Raw genomic sequence first — 12,125 nt, 5'->3', positions numbered from 1 at the left:
TGGTAAATGTATACCATGGAGTACTATTCAGCCATTAAAAAAAATGGAGACTTTACAGCCTTTGTATTAACCTAGATGGAAGTGGAACACATTATTCTCAGAAAGCATCACAAGAATGGAGAAGCATGAATCCTATGTACTCAATTTTGATATGAGGACAATTAATGACATGGTGGGGGTGGGGGAAGGGGAGAGCAGAGAGAGAAAGGAGGGAGTGGGTGGGGTCTTGGTGTGTGCCATACTTTTGGGGGGCAAGACATGATTTGTAAGAAGGACTTTACCTAACAAATGCAATCAGTGTAACCTGGTTTCTTGTATCCTCAAATAAATCCCCAACAATAAAAAAAAAATGCTCAAGTGCATTTGGATGGTACATATATTAAAATTGGGACTATGTAGAGAATAGTATGACCCCTGCACAAAGATGCCGTGCAGATTTGTGAAACAGTTTTCATTTGTAAGCCACATACAAACAGACAAATATGTATGATTCCACATACATGAAATATCTAGAGTAGCCAAATTCTTAGAGAAAGCAAGTAGATCAGAGGTTACTGGGGCCTGGAAGAGGAATAGAAGTTACCATTTAATGAGTACAGAGTTTCTGCTGGGGTGATGAAATGGTGATGGTTGTGCAACATTGTGACTATACTTAATGGCACTGAATTATACCCTTAAAATGAGTAAAATGCAAATTTTATGTTATATATATTTGACCACAAAAAAGTATCCAATATTAGAAAGGGGGCAAAAGATTCAAATAGACATTTCCAATAAAAAGAAATATGAATAACCTAACAATATCTGAAAAGTCGCACAACCTCATTTGCAAACGAAAACAACACGCAGATAATGCTTCTCACCCACGGACAGGCAAAAATAATCAAGTCAGACAATAGCTGGGGTCCGTAGGCTAGGGAGCAACAGAGCTGTCATAAAATGCTGGTGGGGGTGAAAACTGGTTCCAGTGTTTCACACGGGAGTATGGGAGCGCTCAGTGAAGTTTTACATGTGCTTTCCTATGTCTTAAAGTACAGGCTGCCATAATGAAGATATTAACAAGAAAATGGCTTAAAGGTAAAGAAGTTTATTTCTCTTACTTACCAGTTCCAAAGTTTCCAGTTTGATTAGTGGGACAGCTCTGATCCTCCTAGTCATTCGAGTACTTGGTTCTTTCTAAGTCATATTCAGCAAAGTGGAAGTTGGGCCACTACTGCATTTGAGTTTTGCCTAGTGGAAAAGAGAAGAAAGCATGGAGGAGGTTCTGCCACTGCTAGACGGCTCTTATCCTAAAGCAGCAGAACGGAAAGCCGCTTGGATATTCCACTAGTGAGAATGCAGTCGTGCAGCCACATCTGCCAAGAGGGAGGCTGGGAATGTGGTCTAGCTGAACACCCACGTGTGAAGAAGGGGAAATGGATATTGGTGGACAATTAGTAGTCACCGCTATGCCCTAAGACACAGCAATTTCTTGGCTAGCTATACCTTAGCAGTGCTGCACAGGCATGCAAGGGGACATACACAAGAAAGCTCATGAGCCCTCAATTCATAAGAAAAAGACACACTCTAAATGTCCATTATTATATAATAGAAAAACATAAAATAAACCATGGCACATTTGCACTGGGGCAAAAATGAATGAATGACTGCTTGACAATTGGGAAGGGTCACACAAGATGCTCCTAAGGTAATATTTAGTTGAGTGGCAGGTATTTGGGTGTTTGCTTTATAATTAATATTCAAATTATATGTATATGTATGTACCTTATAGTCATTATTTTGTATATATTTACCATAACAAAGTTACTCTCCCAAAAAGCAATTTGACCATCTCAAATAGAACTAAATGAAGAGATGATACAATTCATTTATTCATTCAAAAATATTTGCGTGCATACAATGTTTCAGAATCTGAAGTACAGTGGTGAATTGTAAATAAGTCTCTTCTTTAGAAAATTTGATCATTTCAAAGATTGAATTTCATGAAAAGTGAAACTTAGAAACCATGATACTATTTCTACATATTATTATCTAGCAAATACTTGGGAATTTTATTTTTTTAAGTGAGTCAATTAGACAAGTTCAGTACTTGCTGAAGGCCTGGTTTACCCATCTGAAAAATGAGGTAAGTGTATATTCTGCTCAGAAGCCACGTAATAGGCATTTGAGAGTAAAAAATATGATCATTTTCTTTATGGAGTGCTACGTGTGGCTGATCAAGGGGAAGAAAGAAAGGCAATTTGTCTTGCATTTCACAAAGAGTTTAGGTATGAAATGCTAATCATTAAAACAAGAAATACAGTCCAGATCAAAACACTGTTAGGTGATCACACAAGTAATTGGAGAGTGAGAACCAAAAGGGACTTATTAATGGTAAAATCCACAAGTGTTTTCCAAGGAGGTCAATGGAAAACGTGCATCTTTTTTAACACCTTCAGGGAGGACTCAGTAGTGCAATAGAAAGCATGCCGGATAAATTTGTGTTTGTCACTTCTTGCCTTTTGAAATTTCCCTTTTGAAAAATTAGCATTAAGAATGGTTGATTTTCCTAATATTTAAACGCTGAGCCACAGACGGGCACCGTTGGCTCTGATCTCACCTCACCTGAATGAGGCAGTCCTGGATCCCCAAGTGGAGTCAGCCTCAGTCCAACAGCTTGTCCATTTACCCCAATTCTTGCTAGGTTTCAGAGGCATTAACAGAAGCCTAAGCCTTTCTCTAGCACCTCAGGCAAGGGTCATACCTTTACTACCTCTTGACAACCTCCAGCATCAGAAACTGCCCTGCTTCTGTGGCCTCCAACTCTGGAAATTCCCCATTGGACCAGGAGTTCTGGGACTACAGCACCCCTGTCTATCGTAACACCTCAGCCCCCACCCAGCTGCCCTACATGTGTCATCAAGAACACCAAAGCTCCTAATGTCTTTCCAAAAGGAACCTATTAGTTTGCATTCCCAAAGTCTATGTTAACCAGTTTGATGAATATATTTCAAATTGTATATGAAAACACTACACTGTACCCCATGTTTGCATTAACATATACAGCTATCATTTAATAATAATAATAATAAAAAAGAACACCAGGGCTCCTGTGCATGTGCTTCCAATCCAGCCTAGACCCCATGGTCAGACCATGCCAACAAAGCCTAGTCTAGCAGAGACTCTAGAATGGAGTTCTCCAACATGGCAGCCATCAGCCACACTAAGCTGCCCAGCACTCGGCATGTAGCCATGCAAACCGTAGTATGCCATCAGTATAAAATACAGGCCAGATGTCAAGAACTTATGAAAAAAATAAAATATCTTGTTGATAATTTCTATATTGATTTTTATTCTATTTTTTCCATTTCACTTGGTTTATTCTATCTTTTGAGTGTGATTATTAGAAAATATGTGACTTGTATTATATTTCTATTGGACAGAACTTCCCCAGAAGGAGCTGCTGACTGGAACTATTGGAAATAGAATCTGGCTTTCCGAGGCTGGGGCTTGGCAAGAGTTAAGTGAGTGCCCTGGCCCCACAGAGGTGGTTAGTGCTGCAGGGCATCCCAGAGGGGCAAGGCTACCATGCAGGGAAGGTGAGTCAGAGGCCCCGCCCTGCATGCCATAGAGATCTCTGCCCATGGGTTAATAGGTTGGGAGGCAGCTTGCTGAGGAAGCAACTGGCCATATTGGGAATACCTGGATTTTTACCATGTCAGCTATTAGTGTTCGGTGTGTAGACATGATGCAAGGAAGAGGAGGGATGTAGGGATATAGGGAGGCAGAAAGCCCCACATCCGTGGCTGAATGACAGTGAGAATGGGGAGGCAGAAAAGGAGAGTTACCATTGCACAGCAAATGAATGATGGAGAGTGAGGGATAACTCCATAAGTTGTCCAAAATAATCCTCAGAACCAGATGGACAGATAGAAACTTGGATATAATGTCAAGAAATCTGAGGCTTCCCTTCTGGAGATCTGGATATATCTGTCTCCCATTCTATACCCCAGAATAGAATCAGACCCTGAAAGGGATTAGAATGCAAATTTATCTGGAGGTGTACTCAATCCTACAGGACCACTGGCGTGCCCTTTACCACAGGCACACCATCCTCCAGTTCTGAGCATTGGCAGCTAGCACCACACAGCTGACCTCCTCTCTGGAGAATTACCTTTAGCCAAATGAGCACTGCCTCTGCTTCAAAGTTATGCCAACACCCCCCACACACACCTCCACCTGTAGGGCAAACCTCAGGAGCTATCTAAGCAAAGTGGTGGCTCAAAAGCCCTGTACCCTTGACTCAAGAAGGAATGAATGTTTTCAGCTTCAGGAGCTCCCCAAGGGATCAGACCGAAGCTAATCTCCAGCCAAGACCTCATCCTTGTTCAGCTCCTTCTCCTGCTCCATGCTGGAGCCCCCCTCCTCTTTCCTGAGAGCCCTTTCCCATGAAATCCCTTGACCCTTGTCTCAGGCTCTACTTCTAGGGACCCCACTAAGACAGGAAGTAAAAGAAACACAGGTAGGTGAGAGGGAAAGAGAGACAAGGAAGGAGGAGCCAATACAGGTGTGTCATCGCTACCATGGGTGATATTAATCCTGTGGGGAAATGCCCCCAGGTATAGCACACACCTCAGAGTTATCCTACCTACAGGATGAGGAAGCTGGGGTATTTATACACCCATATGCGCCAGACTCTGGCTGGACGCTGCTGGGGTGGGGAGCATCAACTCCACAGCACACTCAGTCTGCCCCCAGTGGACAGGGCAGCCCTCTGAGACTTTGGAGAAAGGCCTAGGGCTCCAAAGCTGGCAGGTGACTTGCACAGACTAAGGGGCTAAAGAGGAAAACACGTGAGCAGCGTGTAAGAGACTTCAATCCTAGTCCCAAACCTGTTTCTGCCAATGAGTTCTATGCATGGACCTCTGAAACATTTCTACTGGACACCATACTGACCCAAACAGACTTGGCCCACTCTGTTCACACAAACATACTCTCACATAGCACCTTCGTGTGAGGTGGGCTTCACAGAGGACTCAGCAGTGACTGAGATAGTTACTTTGCAGAGATACTTATATCTCTGCACATTTAGTTCTTAAAAGCCCTTCAGCTGCCCTCCCTGGGAAACAGTTGCCGGTGGCTTCAGCTCTGGATTCCCTATGTGGATAAGAGTCCCTGAAGATATTCAGCAGAACAAAAGTGTCTTTCATTTTCCAGGCTCTCCTTAGAAGGTATTTGTGGATTAACAAAGTAATTTCACTCTCTATTACATTAGTATTGTGGTATGCCTTTATCTTGCCTTGAATGAAGAATTAAGTTTTAAATTTAAGTTTGTATGCTAAATTGGAGAGTAACTTGTTAATTGCATTGTGTCTTGGCTTTGTGACTTAGCACAATAGCAGCAGCATGAACACAGGTATCAGCATCACCCAGAGAGGACCTGGGGAAGAGAAGAAGAAGAAGCCAACACCAGCAGCTCTGGGGTAGAGGGATGATGCCCAGAGCATGCTCATGGGAACTGTTTCCTTCCCTCTGGCCCCCAAAGGGACCACCCCCAGAAAGCTTCTGTATCAGTGAGGCAGGGCTGTTAGCACCATTACTTATTTGCTCAGCATATTTTTACAGAGTACCCATTGCATGCAGGGCACAGCAAGATGGACAAGAGCCCTGTCCTCGTGGATGTTAAACTCTAGTGAAGACAGACCCTCTCCCCTCAACAAACAAGCAAATACAATAACTAAGATCATTTAGAACGATAGCAAGTAAGCCTATGTGGAAACTAGGACACTGGGTGACAGAAAGGATGACTTTTTGGCAGGATGACAGACACACCTTCATCCAGGGACATTGGGAGAATATCTCTGAAGTCACATTTAATTAAGGGATGTAAGCAGAAATGTCAAAGAAGGAAAGGATTGTGCAGGGGAAACTAAAGCCAGTTAGTGAGGAGCAAATCGCTGAAAATGTAGGACATGAAGTTGGAGAAATGGCAGGGCTCGTTTATGTGGTGATGTCTTAATTTTAAGTTGTGATTTTAAGTACGATGTTCTTGGAGAAAGTTTTCTCTAAGGAATGACCTGGGAGAAGGGTAACACGGCAGGGTGCATTTGATATTTTCCCATCTTTACACACTAGTGACGGCAGTGGGCTGGAACTCAATGCTCAAGATAGTCTTTGCCTGTATGGGGGCCATCTTGCTTATGCTAAGGAAATAGCTTGAGTGGCCTCCAGAGGGTTCTCTCAGCCATGCCAAACTGGAGAGATGTCATAGAGAGACTCCTCCAGAACAGAAGCCCACCCGAGTGCCCACCTGTCAGTGAAGGTTGGGCTTCCTGTCTTTCTAGGCCCTGCTCTTGAGTGCTGGTGGCAGCTAAAAGAAACAAGATCTTGCAGCCTTGGATAGGGGAGGAGAGCCAGGAAACAGCTGCAGGTGTTCTCCACTGGCCAGCTGCGCCCACCCCCACCCACCCTGTTGCCTCTGCGAATACCTGGGAAGCTAATGGGAGGTTGGAGCTGGCAAACAACGCTCCCTCTGAAGGCACTCCCAGGACACGTGGGGGCATGCGGGAGAAGGAGTCTCAGCTTCCCAGTGGGAGTGGGAGGGCTGACCATGGTGCCTTGGCAATACCAGCCTGAATAGCTGCCTCCATCTACCAGACATCAAATTTCCTCTTCTTGCCCCCAAAGTCTACAAGTGGTGTAAACTGAGTCCCAATCAAGCTGAGCTCTTAGGAACTTCCCTTCAGCTCCCCAGGTAACCAAGCTCTCTGCTCCCTTCCACAAGCCTGGGGATTATCCTGGAATGTTCTCAGAGGAGTGTTGGAAGCCCCCTGCCCCATGGTGTTGTGGAGGCTCCACCTATGTGTGCATCTGGCAGAGACAACTGGGAGAATCTACCAAGAGAACACCTTGCATCCAAAGCCAACAAGGGGTCTGAGTTTTCTCCACATACAGTGTTTCTAGACCCAGAGACAGTAATGGGGAGTTTAAAGGGAAGAGAAAATGGAAGAGAAAAGAGAAGGGAAAGGGAAAAGAGAAAACAGAAAAGCAAGAAACCTTGCTTAGCTTGCCCTCAAGCAACTGGCACCCGGACAAGGGGTCCACAAGCCAAGTGCCTCCCTTGCAGTCATTCGAGTCTTCTATTATGGCTGCCTAACAGAAATCAATCTTCTCAATGCCACCTCAAACAGAGAGGGAGGCCAGCCAAGTCTGGCAAGGGGACCTAGCCCTGTATCAGCTGCACCGGTGTCTGGCATTAAAGGTTTCTCCCATCCACCTCCTCTCCTGGCACTAAAAGGGAATAATTCCCACAGTACCTCCAGGGCAGAGGGCAACAGGGCAGCCAGGACTAATGTTTCAGACATGCCTGGCTGGGATGCGTCTGCCCAGGCTGTGTCTGCCTCAACCTCACCCACCCTGGATAGCTGGATCCAGTTTCCGGCATGATGCCTGCAACTCAATTTCACCAGTATGTTTGCGACTAACCTCTCATACCTGGCTGTTTCCACCCCTAAGTCAGGGATCCAGGATGCATATAGCTTTAGTAATATCTTTTGAAAATATTCTGGATATTTCTCAAAGTTGATGGACAGCAACTAGAAAAGTTTGATCTAGTCAGTGCCTTCTGAGGATGGAGGTAGTCATGGATTTCTTTATGCTATTCCCTCCAGCCCAGCAGATGCTGTTCACTCAGGAGAAAGGACAGAGAGGCTGTCCCGGGTCTTCAGGAATGAAAGCGGCAGTCTAGCTTGCCCTGTCCTGAGGACTTTGCCCAGTGAGGATCTCAGTACCCAGGAACAAAAGTGAAAATGAGGACACTACCCTTGGTAGCATTGTTTACAAGTATTATTAAACTTCCCTTCCTGCCAACATGGATTGGAATTTTGCATCAAATATGGAGTGGTTGCTAAGGCAATGGGGGGGGGGGGAAGTATCTTATCATTGTTTTCCAAATTAGCATCCACACAAGCTGTAACTTTGAAAGACTTTGAAGCTAATTAACACATTTACTACTGATAAAGGCAAAATTGGCACAAGAGGAGAACTCAGGAGTGGGCCTGATGATAATAGTACCTATCCATTTCTATTTTTCCTTGCCATTTGACAGGAAGAGGGGGAACCAGAGAAGGAGAATGGCAAAGATCTTGTGGGTAGAGAAATCAAATTATATCACCCCTCATCCACTGTAACACAGTTAACAGAAGAGTGGGTCCAAAAAGTGGAATAAAGGAAAAACACTTTGAATGGTTTGATGACAAACTAGCTTAATGTTTCAAAATCACGAAGGGCTGTGTCCTCTGTTGATTGTGTCCTTACTTGTGCAGAAGCTTTTTAATTTGATAAGGTCACATTTGTTTATTTTTGTTGCCCTGAATTTTGGGGGGGTCTTCATAAGTTCTTTCCCAAGGCCAATGTCTATCAGAGTTTTTCCAACATTTCCTTCTACCATTTTTATAGTTTCATGCCTTAGGTTTAAGGTTTTTATCTATTGTGAATTAATTTTTGTGAGTGGTAAGAGATGTAGATCCTGTTTCAGTTTTTCACATGTGACTATCCAGATTTCCCAGCACCATTATTGAATATAGTGTCTTTCCCCCATGTATGTTTTGGTCTGCTTTGCTGCAGATCAGATGGGAATATGAGGATGATTCCATGGGTCTATGTCTCTGTTTTTGTGTCAGTATCATGCTGTTTCAGTTACTGTAGCCTTCTAATATAGCTTGAAGTCTGATCAAGTGATGCTTCCTGCTTAGTTCCTATTACATAAGATTGACTATTCAGGGTCTTTTCTGGTTCCACATAAATGTAGAACTATTTTTTCTAGATCTGCAAAAAATATCATTGATATTTTAATAAACATTGTACTGAATCTGTATATCAGTTTGAGTAGTATAGCCATTTTAACAATGTTAATTCTGCTGATCCATGAGCATGATAAGTTTTTCCACTTGTTTGCATCCTCAGTGTTTCAAAGTTCTCCCTATAAAAGTCTTTCACCTCCTTAATTAAGTATATTCCTAAGTATTTTATTTTATTTGTTGCTAATGTGAAAGGTATCACTTCTTTGATTTGATTCTCAGCTTGACTACTGTTGGCATATATAATAGACAACCTACAGAATGGGAGAAAATATTTGCATGTTATACATCCGGTAAAGAGCTGATGACCAAAATCTGCATAGAACTCAAGCAAATCAGAAAAGGAAAGTCAAATAACCCCATTAAAGAGTAGGCAAATAACATGATCAGAAACTTTTCAAAGAAAGTCTATTGAACAATATGAAAAAATGTTCAATGTCCCTAATCATTAGGGAAATTCAAATCAAAACCACAATGAGATATCCCCTAACTCTAATGAGAATGGCTCTTATCTAAAAGCTCCCAAACAACAGATAATGACACAGATGCAGAGAGAAAGGAACAAGTATACACTGCTGGTGGACTTCAAACTAGTACGACCACTACAGAAAGTAGTATGGATATATGTCAAAGAACTTAAAGTAGACCCACCATTTGATCTAGAATCCCACTACTCAGTATTTACCCAGAGGAAAAAAAGACATTTTATTTTTAAAAAGACACTTGCATTTAAATGTTTATAGCAGCACAACTCACAATTGCAAAGATGTGGAAACAATTCAAGTGCCCATCAATACACGAGTGGATAAATAAAATGTGGCATATGCATACCATGGAGTACTACTCAGGCATTAAAAAAATAGTGATATAGTATCTTATGAAGGCGTCCTCAAACTACGGCCCACGGGCCACATGCATCCTGCCTAGAACATTTATTTATCTGGCCGCCGGGTGTTTTTGCCACCGCTGCCTGTCCTGCTTAGCAGCCAACTCATCCCAGAGCCCACAGTCTGGCCCTCCAATGGTCTGAGGGACAGTGAACTGGCCCCCTGTTTAAAAAGTTTGAGGACCCCTGATTATGTAACAACTTGTATGGAACTAGAGACCATTATTCTAAGTGGTGTATCATAAGGATGAAAAAAACAAAATTGAAACTTTTCGCTCAACACTTATGTGTACATATGGAAGGAAATATCAATGAAAATCAAGCTGGGAGCAGGGGAGAGGAGAGGGTGGGTAAATTCATGCAATGAACATGTTCTGAGTGAAGGGCACACTTAAAACTTTGACTTAAAATGTGCAAAAGCAAAAAATATACATGAAAGCAAATTATGTAACCAAAACGTGTGTACCCCTGTAATATTCTGAAAAAACAAAGAGAGATTTTTTTAAAATGTCTAAAAATCACAAGAGGAAACAAATTAAATTATAAAGTCAGAGATTCAAAGAAGTACCACTAAATCTTGAGAACAGAGTCAAGTAAGTGAGGGGAAAAAAACCAGGAAAACAGAAATAGAAAGAATCGTAACTGTACCAACTGTTCCAAAGGGTCTGCATTTCTTAATTTTTACTCTAAATATTGCAGTATTGGTATTATTTATGCAGTCTTTCTGCCAATGCCAATTTATGTTTAACAACTTTAAACATATTTTCTTTCTTTAGAAAAAGCATAACTTAGTAAAAAAGGTATGTTAGGATGTGGTGATTCCCAAACACTCACACACTGGCTACATCAGAATCATCAGGGGTCCTATTAAAAGCACAGAGTTGGGAGTGCTACTATTGAACATCCTGAGTAGTGGGTCTGGATAGAAAATGGCAGTAGGAATTACCCATCTTTCTATGAGATTTCAATGAGCAGGCAGCTCTGAGAACTGTGATCTGGATTTCTGTTCATCCACTGGAGAAACCTGTCTATTTGGACTCCAAACACAAAGACCTTCTGGCAGCTTACCTTAGTGGAGAAAGCATCTCAAAGAGAAGAAAAGTAGCCTTGGTGTGCCAGCACTCCACACCAGAAGAAGCTCTGAGGCATGATAAATGAGCTGGCCTCATATACCTCATGTCTCAGAAACGAGTCCCTGTATACTCCATGTCCTCCAGCTGAGGACGTGATGTGAGAGGGAAGAGAACCCTTGTCCTACACCACACATCATCTCTGCCCTTTTTGGGTAAATATAAGTAGACCACATTAGGGATTAGAAAAGTGATAGAGGCGAGGATGATTGCCAGGACTAAGGCTGCAATATTCCAAAAGGCTGGTTCCCCCCACCCCCTACATACAACTTTCTGGGGCCCCCTAGGGTTAGGCTTTGGGTTTACTTCCATGGAAGAATACTCACTAACATCAAGGATTTTTCAGAGTATATTGTGAACCATCCATTCAGGCAGGGAATATTTATCAAGCTTCAACTATGTGCCAGACACCTGAGCAGCAATTCTTTATGAACACTAGAGTCCCTGGGGGGAACTGCTTTAAAAAATTACAAATGTCCAAGCCCCACCCAGAAATTTTGCATGAATTGGTTTTATGTGGGGTCTAGATAGCTGTGTGGCCAAGGTTGAGACCGTGCTAGTCTGTGTAGGACAAATAAGATGGCCAGTGCCCCCCCCCAACACAACTGAGCATTGAGATCTCAAGGAGAGCTTGTCAACGCACAATTCCCACCCCCACCACACTTTCTGATTCAGCAGGTCTGAGCTGGGACTAAAGAATTTGCTTTTCTTCAAGTTCCCAGGTAATGCTGATCTTGTTTGTCCTGGACCATGTTCAGAATCACTAAATTACTCAGTACTGCATTTCATGAATCTTGCAGTCAACCAAGAATAGGTTCTCTTGCCTATCTTTTAGCCAGCATCAGAACCCACCTAAAATCATACTCCCTCACTACAGAGCCCCAAAGCCATTTTCCTTTGTAAGTCTCAAAGCCCAACCCCCAACCCCTGACTTGAGCCTGCTTTGATAAAAAAGATGTAGAGAATTGCAGTTCTTACTAGAAGCTCTGGGGAAAAATCTGCTTCTAAACTCATTCAGGTTGTTGACAGAATCCAATTCCTTGAGGTTGTAGGACTGAGGTCTCTGTTTCCTTGCTGGCTATTAGTAAGGGTTCCTCTTAGCTTCTAGCAACTTCCCTTGGATCCTCCCATCTGAGACTCAGCAATAGCACATCAAGCCATTTGTATGCTTGGAAGCTCTTTTGACTCCCTCTTTTGCTTTAAAGTAGGACATGTGAGTGCGCTGGGTCTTCCTACCATGTTTCTCCAAAAATAAGACCTACCCAAAAAATA

The 12,125-nt window shown here is 42.8% G+C and overlaps 1 non-coding gene across 1 annotated transcript; it reads left to right on the top strand.

Moving 5' to 3' along the window:
- Positions 1-357: 357 nt before the first annotated feature.
- LOC111725190 lies at positions 358-459 on the top strand. Its single transcript, XR_002773316.1, has one exon. It is a non-coding gene; the product is annotated as a U6 spliceosomal RNA (small nuclear RNA).
- The last annotated feature ends 11,666 nt before the right edge of the window (positions 460-12,125 follow it).

The sequence above is a fragment of the Otolemur garnettii genome, unplaced genomic scaffold, assembly GCF_000181295.1.
Source record: "Otolemur garnettii isolate 467f Iridium unplaced genomic scaffold, OtoGar3 scaffold00032, whole genome shotgun sequence".
Classification (NCBI taxonomy): Eukaryota; Metazoa; Chordata; class Mammalia; order Primates; family Galagidae; genus Otolemur; species Otolemur garnettii.
The sequence above is the reverse complement of the archived record's forward strand: the minus strand, read 5'-3'. Positions and strand labels throughout refer to the sequence as shown.